The sequence below is a fragment of the Saccostrea cucullata genome, unplaced genomic scaffold (assembly GCF_032062105.1).
Source record: "Saccostrea cucullata isolate Sc308-1 unplaced genomic scaffold, CSIRO_AGI_Scuc_v1 ctg17554, whole genome shotgun sequence".
NCBI classification, from domain to species: Eukaryota; Metazoa; Mollusca; class Bivalvia; order Ostreida; family Ostreidae; genus Saccostrea; species Saccostrea cuccullata.
Window position 1 is genome coordinate 946 of NW_026930053.1, and position 10,027 is coordinate 10,972.

Below are 10,027 nucleotides of genomic sequence, written 5' to 3' on the forward strand. Positions count from 1 at the left end.
CATTAATGGAAATTTTCTCCCTGATGAATATTTATGTCTAGGGTAAATTAACATTTAATACCTTGCTGTTGACTAGCATAATTTAGGGTGGTATGATGTTCTGAAATTTTAAATTTTGAATCTTGATTGTTTTACTCAAAATTTTCTAATTGAAACTTGATTTACAGTGTTACATTCCAGAGTGTCTTAAAATCTGAACATTTTCTTTTTTTGGTCAAGAGTAAATCAAAAATTTTAGAAAATCAATTTTTCAATACTTCTCTTTAGAAAACTATACAACTGTATTTTTTTTGTTTTGTTTGACTTGACCTTAACTTACCTCAATTATGTACCTTACTTAACTTTAACTGTATTATGACGTAATAAAAGGGATGATGTCACAAATGTTACCATGACATCATGTGGATAAGACTAAGCCCCATGTTATGTTTTCAATATCAGTCAGTTTTTCAAAATTTAAAACATGCAGCATGTATTTTATCAGAATGCTTGAAGGATTGACAGACATAAAGACACTAATGGTTTTGGGATATTAAAGCTATATAAGGCTTATCTGAGCTAAAAATAGTATGTAACAAGATGGAGATTAGATATACATGATATGTATTACATGTATTAATGTTCAAATTAAAATTTCACTAATTTTTGGACTAAAAATGTGGAGTTGGTAAATAAAAATCACTTATTTTTTAAAATGCTTTTTATATCTTTGAAATGTGATTGATTTAAATTGTATAACTTACAGAAAAGTCCCACCTATATAACAAGTAATAAATCAAATTTAGAAAGATATTTTGAATTTCGGCTATCTGAACTTATTAAAAATATTTTATACATAGCTTCAACATCCTCCTTAATACTGGGGTAAGTAACCATATGGTATTCAGACAAAAATTACTTTCTTTTCATTAACATGAGTGAACTGTTAATGTGTAGAGTGTTTGATATGTTTTCTCTTAAGCAAACTTTTATTGTTTTTTTTTTTTAAGTTTTATGAGATTATTTTTTTATAAGATTGGTTCGTTTTAAGTAAAATGGCATCTGGAGAATTGAATCAAACATATTGCGATCTCCTGCAGAAGTCCTTATCCATGTATAGTTTGTTTTTTTTTGTTTTTTTGTATTTTATAGGATTGAAAATGTAAGAAGTATTTTGTAAAGCTGAGTAAATAACTTGTAACTGATAAATGTATTGTTCATTTTGAATTTCGTGTTGTTCAATTACATGAAATTCTGCTGACTTTAAACAGGTTATTGAAACCTCTGTTACATCAACTTATCTGTTAGTAGCCTGTATTGGTTTATAAAATTAATAGAACTTGGAACATGCTCTTGACAATCTAACATGCAATATTTAATGGACAATCTCCGGGAAAAACTAGACGGGTTTTATTTGATTGATTAATATAAAATACCACAGTAACAAATAAACCAACATAAACCAAAACCTTTCATTAGGTTTTATGGCTTTTTTTCCAACTAAAAATTTTTTTTACCAATTTTTGTATTCAAATTTTTTTAATAAATTTCTATGACAATTTCTTTAATTTCTTTTATGGAAAATGAATATGACTGTATTTGTAGAATTTTTTTCCAATCCATTCAGCTTACAGTAAAGAAAAAAAAAAAAAAACCACAGTTATCAGAAAACTCTTATGGCCAATTTCCATTACCTATAAAAATGTTTTAAAAATTTAAAAAAATAAATACAGTACACCAATAGATATACATTGCCCATTATTGGTACTTTCACTATGACTGTATGTAAATGATGAAGATCTACTCTGAACATGAAATCTGCAGTTGTGTACTTTATCTTATGATGTGTGTTAGTACATGTGTACTTACTGGGGGGAGTACCATCCGATTTCCCTCCAATCTCTCCTGAGGACAACATGTTCTTGGGTCGGGCTCCTCCTATGCTACTTAAAAGAGTCAGAGGTCAAGGTCAAAATTATATAAACAAAAAAGAAACTCTTATTAAAAAAATATTCTTTCAAATTGGGATAATTAAATTAAATAAACCTATCAATTAGTATCAAGTTAACTTTTTTTTTTAAGATTCTAATTTTAATTTTTTTTTAATTATGTAGTCAATTTCGGAGTTTGCCTCACCTTGATGAGGTCAGGGGTCGTGACATGTCCCTTTGTAGGTCACTGTCTGGTAAGATGGACTTGCTATCCTCAGACTTACTTCTGCTATGGCCTTCCCTTATTGAAAAAAAAAGGAAAAACCCCCCTACAGTAGGAGACATCAGGATAATTCCTAAATCAGGAATTTTTCCCAAAAATGAAAATTACTTAGTATATACATCTAAATCAAATTTATTTCTTTGCTTAATTCCTGATTAATCAATTCAGATTAGTAACATCTAGGAATAATAAACAAATAGAATTATTCCATAATTACACATTATGTAAAAAGAATTTTGGCATTTCTTTCCTTATTTCTTGTAAAATAAGAAAACAATCATGTTTACATCATACACTGATTTGGTAATCGATATATAAATCCTTGGCATAGTTCCTGGGCCCCCATGATGTTTACATGTCTAAAGGAGACAGATGGTCTTAATTTATATAACAACAAAAAAAAAAAACCCCACCAATAGTGTACTGTAAGTTATGCTAAAATTTTTTAGCAAAAAATTTTAGGGAGCCATATTCTATCTACCATTTTACTATGAACATGATGAAGTTGTATTTTAATTCTTTGAAGTTAAAATGTGAGAAGTTGACCATAAAATTTGAATTAAGTTTTTACAAACATGTCTGTTACCTGCTTCTCCAAAGTCCCTAGGGCACATAGCACGCGGTTAAACTCTACGGGGGTAGTGTCCAAAGAGTTAAGGAAAAACCCTCGCTGTAAAGTGAAGTGCATGCAGCCATGTTAGCAGTAGACAATGTGGTGACACCAGATCATGCGCCATACAAACAATGGTGATATAAGTTTATATGTGTATTCAGAACAAAAGAGCTGTGGGTAGTATGCTCTAAAATTACAACAGTTTTTTGATTGCAAGAGTCAGGAAAAGAGAAAAATCTTTGCCAAATCCTTTTTCCTCTCAAATTAGGTAAAACTCCACAAAGCCCCCCCCTTTCCAAATTTTAAAATATATTTTTTAGACCCATTAGCAAACAATTTTATTTTAAATTGATATTAAATGTTTAACTGATATACAGCTCAAAACTAGTAGCAAGCAACATTCTCCTAGACTGGCAATACATTTTTGTCTTTGTTTTAAAGTGCTGAATTCACAATTAAGACTTTATTATCTAGAATAATTAGAATTACACTGTTATTTATGATAAATATATATATATTTGCATTCAACACTTTTATCGTAAAGTAGGAGATACATGTATATAAGCCTCTAACGATTCCTTAGCCACTAATTATCATGCAGTAATTCTGACATAAAATACAAACAAGCAACATATAATGTTTAACATGTCTCTGACACTTACTTTGACAATGGATCTATTTCCCTTCTGTTTCTATACGCAGGGTTCTCTCCCTTGCCTTGTCTCAGATTGCCTCCCTTGCTTATCCTCTGGTGGCCATGCCTCTTTTGAGGCTCCTTTCTGCTCTGTGCCATACACAGTGAACATTCTACCACATTCCTGTAGGGTGTTCTCAGCTCAATGCTGTGATTAAATGTTTGGTAGACTTTTTCTGTAACTAGATGACAGGAATGTCTTAGCATTTCCAAGGGCACTGAAGGGCAGGCCAGTTTTAAAATGAACTCTAGATCCAGTCTTGTCGGGGTGACCATAGTCCGGGGAACTTTGGACCACTCCAGCTGTTTTCTGATGTCTTTATCCCTACGAAGCTGCTGTCTGCTGAGGGTAGATTATAGCCATCATAACTGGAATCCAGTTTTGGAAGTTCCGCCATTTTTTGGATGTTTTTTCCCTCCTCCTTGACAACCCTCTCCAGTATCCCCGTGGCCTGTTTTTGTGGGTGATCTGTGGTCAGGATTTGGAAAACTCTGTTAGCAAGTCCCGTGGTATCCTCTTCAAATTGAGGCTCCATTAAGGCGGGCCCACTCTTCTTCTGGTACTTTGCAATGATCTCTTCAACATCGGGTGCGACATTACCAATACGAATTTCATCAATCTCCACCTCTAGCTGATCAGACACTACGTCTGACGTGTCGTCCTTCTCTGTGCTCTCATCCTTGGTTTTCTGGCTGGATTTTCCTGAGGACTCATAGCTTCATTGACTGATCCAGGCTAGCCTCCATTGTCTCTGTATCATTTCATCGTTTCCCCGAAATCTTTCACTGTCTTCATACCCTAGGTCTGCTCCATGGTCCCACAGAAGTTTCTTTCCACCACTCTGTGCCCCTTTGGCCTCTAAAAAGAAACTTTTCACTGACTTTGAGGTATCTGAAAGTTCTTTCTCTCCTGTAACATCTAGAGTGTTGTCCTGATTGAGATGGACGGGGAACTGTTCTGAATCTCTTGCAGATCTTTCTGTAAAAGTAGTAATAGGGCCAGGGGGGGACCTTTCTTGGGACCTGCTTCTTCTCCACATAAGAAGTCCTCTGTAAAATCTCCTTTACTTATGGTCCAGTGAAACCCCTTTACTTCTGACTGTCCTCTGACTCGTGCCTGGCATGTCCATTTGCTGCAGTTTTCTTGTTTCTACTGTTAGGCTCAATGTACCTGAGTTTCCTGAGGAATTGGTATAAATGTCTTACTGCTTGGTTCACTAGCAGCAGACACGTCTTCACTGTGTTTATTACCAGGAATTTTTTCTGTGCGAGCAAAAAGTTTGGGAATTTTCTCCTATGATACCCAGACTTGCATCAGATGCCATTGATTTTGCCGACTTTGTCAGATCTTCCTGAGTAGAGTTTCCCATGGTTGGGCTAGGTGGGACAGTCCTGGGTACTAACCCCAGGAAGAACTTGTACTTTGGGAAGTTTTCCCGGTCACTCATTCCCAGTGCCTCTTTGCTGTAGAGACTCTGATGAAGAGATGAACCCAGCTCATTAGCACTGTTCAACAGTTTTGCTACCCCTGGGATAAAGCATCTTCCTCCAAACCTTGAGAAACATCTAGCGGTTCTGTAGATCTACCACCCTGTGACTTTGTCTGGATTACTTTTTTATGGGAGGATCAAAAGATTGTGGTTTGTTAAAAATTTACTTCTTTCATCCACAGGTAGATATCCTTCAGAATCTGTCATTCTGAAGTTACCCCCCCCCTTTGAATGCTGCCCTACTGGGGAAAGAGGTTCCTCTTGGCATATAAACATTCATCAGACCGGCCTCCAAGTGGCTCTGGTCTCTGATTAGCGTATTCTGGGTCTTGAAATCGACTTTTAAGCTTTTTACTAATTGGGAAAAAATGAATTAGATGATAAATTGTCTGAGTCCGAGTTACTGGACCCTTCGAGGCCCTCACTGTGGAATCACTCTCTGATGCTAACTTCCCTAGAACTTTTGGACTTGACTTCTGTGGAGTAAAAAAGTAGGGTCAGACGGCTGGTGATGACTCAGGTCCTCCCTTTTAGTGAGGATTAACACTCCCATTCCCTGAATCTGAGGCTTAGCACTAGGGCTCGGTGGTGAGTTTCTCTTGGTAGATGAATTGTTCCTTGAAAGTTGTTGGGCATAAATTTCTTCAAGTCTGTCTTCTTTAGCCATAAATTCATTGTCTTTCAATGGAGCGATAGTGGGAATTGCAGCGGAAGCTGTAATTGCTTCGCTGGCATTCGATCGTGGTGTGTGGTTCATGGATTCTGTGGCGTAGGGATTCCATTCACAGTCTGACATTCCGGTGGCAATTGGAACCGGGCGTACACAGCGCCGGACAGGTGCCCCTGATTATCCCCGTCTGACAAGCGTACTTTCTGCCGAGGCCCCTGGGTATTTTGGGGGGGAAAAACCCGAAATGAAGTTTCGAGACCTCTGGATGGCTATGTTAAGAACCTCCTGGACACTGTTCTGGGGTGAACCTCTTCCGAGTGGTCCCCGCCGATAGCGACGAGAAAACAAGATTACCTGTAGATAATAAACAAGGCTTAATTAGACAGACAGACAAATACACAGACTAAGATTACCTTTAGATAAAGAAACAAGGCTTATTTAGACAGACAGACAGACTAAGATTACCTGTAGATAATAAACAAGGCTTAATTAGACAGACAGGCAAATACACAGACTAAGATTACCTTTAGATAAAGAAACAACTTAATTTGACAGACAACAGAAAAAAATTTTCCTGTAGATAAAAAAAAAGGTTAATTGACAGAAGACAGACTAAGATTACCCTAGATAAAGAAACAAGGCTTATTTAGACAGACAGACAGACAGACTAAGATTACCTGTAGATAAAGAAACAAGGCTTAATTAGACAGACAGACAGACAGACTAAGATTACCTGTAGATAAAGAAACAAGGCTTAATTAGACAGACAGACAGACAGACTAAGATTACCTGTAGATAAAGAAACAAGGCTTAATTAGACAGCCAGACAGACAGACTAAGATTACCTGTAGATAAAGAAACAAGGCTTAATTAGACAGACAGACAGACAGACAAAGATTACCTGTAGATAAAGAAACAAGGTTTAATTAGACAGACAGACAGACAGACTAAGATTACCTGTAGATAAAGAAACAAGGCTTAATTAGACAGACAGACAGACAGACTAAGATTACCTGTAGATAAAGAAACAAGGCTTAATTAGACAGACAGACAGACAGACAAAGATTACCTGTAGATAAAGAAACAAGGTTTAATTAGACAGACAGACAGACAGACTAAGATTACCTGTAGATAAAGAAACAAGGCTTAATTAGACAGCCAGACAGACAGACTAAGATTACCTGTAGATAAAGAAACAAGGCTTAATTAGACAGACAGACAGACAGACAGACTAAGATTACCTGTAGATAAAGAAACAAGGCCTAATTAGACAGACAGACAGACAGACTAAGATTACCTGTAGATAAAGAAACAAGGCTTAATTAGACAGACAGACAGACAGACAAAGATTACTTGTAGATAAAGAAATGAAGCTTTTTAGACATACATATAGACAAATATTACCTAAAAACCAAAACCAAAATCAGACAGAGGGACCTGTATATTAATAAGTAACTATAACAGGGCAGTCACAATAGGAATTAGGGCTTAAATTAAATCACAAGTTTGAATATAAATTATGGCATCCAGTACTGATCATTTATAACCATGTATATAATTCTGTAACCTTACAAATTCACTTTCAAATGAAATAGCCAGCAAAAAGAAATATCTTTTCTCACACTTTTTTCAAAACTTCTCAGAATTATAAAGCATCTGTTCAGGTATGCACATCAACAAAACGAGGGAAACTTGAACTACATGTAAAACCAATAATTTATTTTGTCTGTTAAAAAAACAAACACCAGATAACGTAATACCCCGGTATTTATTTCAAAAGTTGAATGGATTAAGACTAACCATCCGAGTTCTCTGTTGTTTCTGATTTCCATCCAGATCCTTCATCAGAAGATAATCCGCGGAGTGGAGAGGCCCGACTGGAATCCCCGTTATGACTGTCATTAGTAGATCCCGTCTGCAATATAATGTTAATACACTTATATTGTGTAAATTATGACTGTTAAATAGTAATTATAGAAAGATTTTAGACTGTCATTGAGGATCTCATGTGGAATATAATGTTAATACAATTTTAATGCATAAATTACAACTGTTAGTAGTTATATATAAAGAATTTACAAACACCTACGTTTCTGTGCAGAAATCTTTTGAAAACCATGAAACCCTTAATACATATATTCCCAAAATAATTCATATGTAAATTAATAATTGCTTGACTCTTTTCTCAGAAACATTACTGTATTATAATTAGGGATGTCAACAAATAGTCGACTATTCGACTGTCAGTCGAATGGACCGACGATCGAATAATGAAACGACATTCGAATATTTGATAAATGCAAAAAAAAAAAAGGGGGGTAAAGAATTCTTGAGCAACTCAAAATCGTAAAGCGCCATTCCTAAAACCATTATAGTATCCATTCTCTGACGAATAAGAGCTTAAACACAGTCACAGTATATAAATAAGTTTCTACATTGTAAACATAGAAAGTACAGTAATTACATACCGCAATAATAATTTTCAATTACTGACCTTTATTGTTATCGTAGTAAATTATGCAGCGCTTTACTGGACTTTGAAAATTATTAATTGGACTTGTACCAATTATAAATTTATTTATTACCTCTAAGAATGTTTAAATTATGCTATAGGAACACAGCATAGCCGTGAAGTTTTGAAACTTCGATAATTATTAAAACTTAATCTCCTCAGTCTCCTTTTCCAATTTATTTTAAATACAGAAAGCTTTAAAAACAATGTGCCAACAATTCTCTAAGCGTACTAGAACAAAAGAAAGTACCGACCAATTTATGATTCTGATTCAAGTTACGAAATTTCATACATTTTGGAGAATCAATTGCTGGTGTAAATCTATTTCATTTCTACATCGTATCCCAACTTAAGGATCATCTGAATATCGGTGTGTAACACAAAGTATATATAGGCATTTAATGTTACTTTTTACATAAATTTACGAAAAAGTTTTTTTTTATTTTTAAAGACACTATCGATGAGATTTTTTTTAAAAGATATGCTCCGAATAGTCGACTATCGTTCAAATAATGCAATCGAATGTTCGACTAAGGAAAATAAATATTTTGACATTCCTAATTATAATGCCTTGCACACAATTTTTATTAAAACCCGCGAATTCTTAGGCAATATCTTACCTGATTCATTGCCCCAGAATCTATGGATGATCTACCATTGTTTTCCATATTGTTTATTGTATATTTTACACCCGCGTCATTGGCATGATGGATATCTTTGACCTTTGTAACTTCCAGTCCCTCTACACTATGATAATTAGAACTATTTGTGTCTTCTAAAGAAATCTGTGACAAAGATGCTGATTCTAATTCTATAGACACCTGGGAAAGCCCATCAGAATATGCAGATAGTGAACTCCTGGCTGATAGATTAAATGTGTGAATGCTGTGCGTATTTTCCTGAGGGTTTAGATTTAGCCGAGGGACAGGTCCTTGGTTTACGGACTGGCAGTAATTCAGTCGGTTTATTTCCCTTGATCTAGTGGTCTGCTGGGATAAACTGGACACGGAGAACTGACTTTCTAATGACCTGGTAGAGAACTCTTCACAGTTGTCTTCAATCCAAGGATCAATAGGAAGAGGGAACCAAACCTACATAAAACAATATAAAAATGAAATGCAAGGTTGCTCAAGATTATATTAGCAATTATTTTTTAACTTAGTCTATAGCCTATTTAATATTGTTTAAAAACTCGCTCTCTCCTCTGATTGAAAATTAGACACTACTGATAAAATGAATGATTCAATAAAAATGTCTTAAGTTTTCAGATACAACATACATTCTAAAAATTAAATAAAATGCTTCATATTTGACATTTTCTACTTCATTGACATAGTTCATAAAATTGATTTTTATTAGTTTGCATTTTCTATATTAAATAGAAGAAGTGTAAAATTGACAACAACATTTAATGCACATGTATTTACATGTTATTGCAATTATCAATGCCCTTGTTTTATTTATGATCATAATTTCACAAGAAGGTAATTAGTAAATTACTTTGCTTACTTACTTTGCAAATACATGCAACTTATTTCTGGATGTAAAAAAAATATGAAAGCCTAGATAGGTCTTTCAGTCACTTGGGAAACCTAAACTATCAGTGTCGTGTCCACCATTGACATATGAAGTATACCTATTGACAGCGGGCAACAACTTGAACAAGTTTCAACAAGTGAGCGTTATCGATTTTGATTGGAGTCAATGTAGATAAACGAAAACTTTCATGTTCTGCTAAAATGTCATGCCTGTGTGTTATAATCTGTAAAATATTAAAACAATAAATATGCACCTGTCTGTTTTCATAATGACTTTTTTTTCCATGAATTTTTTTTTTTTAAAAAAACCCCCAAAT

The 10,027-nt window shown here is 34.6% G+C and overlaps 1 long non-coding RNA gene across 1 annotated transcript; it reads right to left on the minus strand.

Moving 5' to 3' along the window:
• Positions 1–7,467: 7,467 nt before the first annotated feature.
• On the minus strand, positions 7,468–9,723 carry LOC134282789 (uncharacterized). Its single transcript, XR_009995353.1, has 3 exons — positions 9,686–9,723; positions 8,793–9,263; positions 7,468–7,575 (listed from the first exon to the last, which is right to left on the minus strand). It is a non-coding gene; the product is annotated as an uncharacterized LOC134282789 (long non-coding RNA).
• Positions 9,724–10,027: the final 304 nt, after the last annotated feature.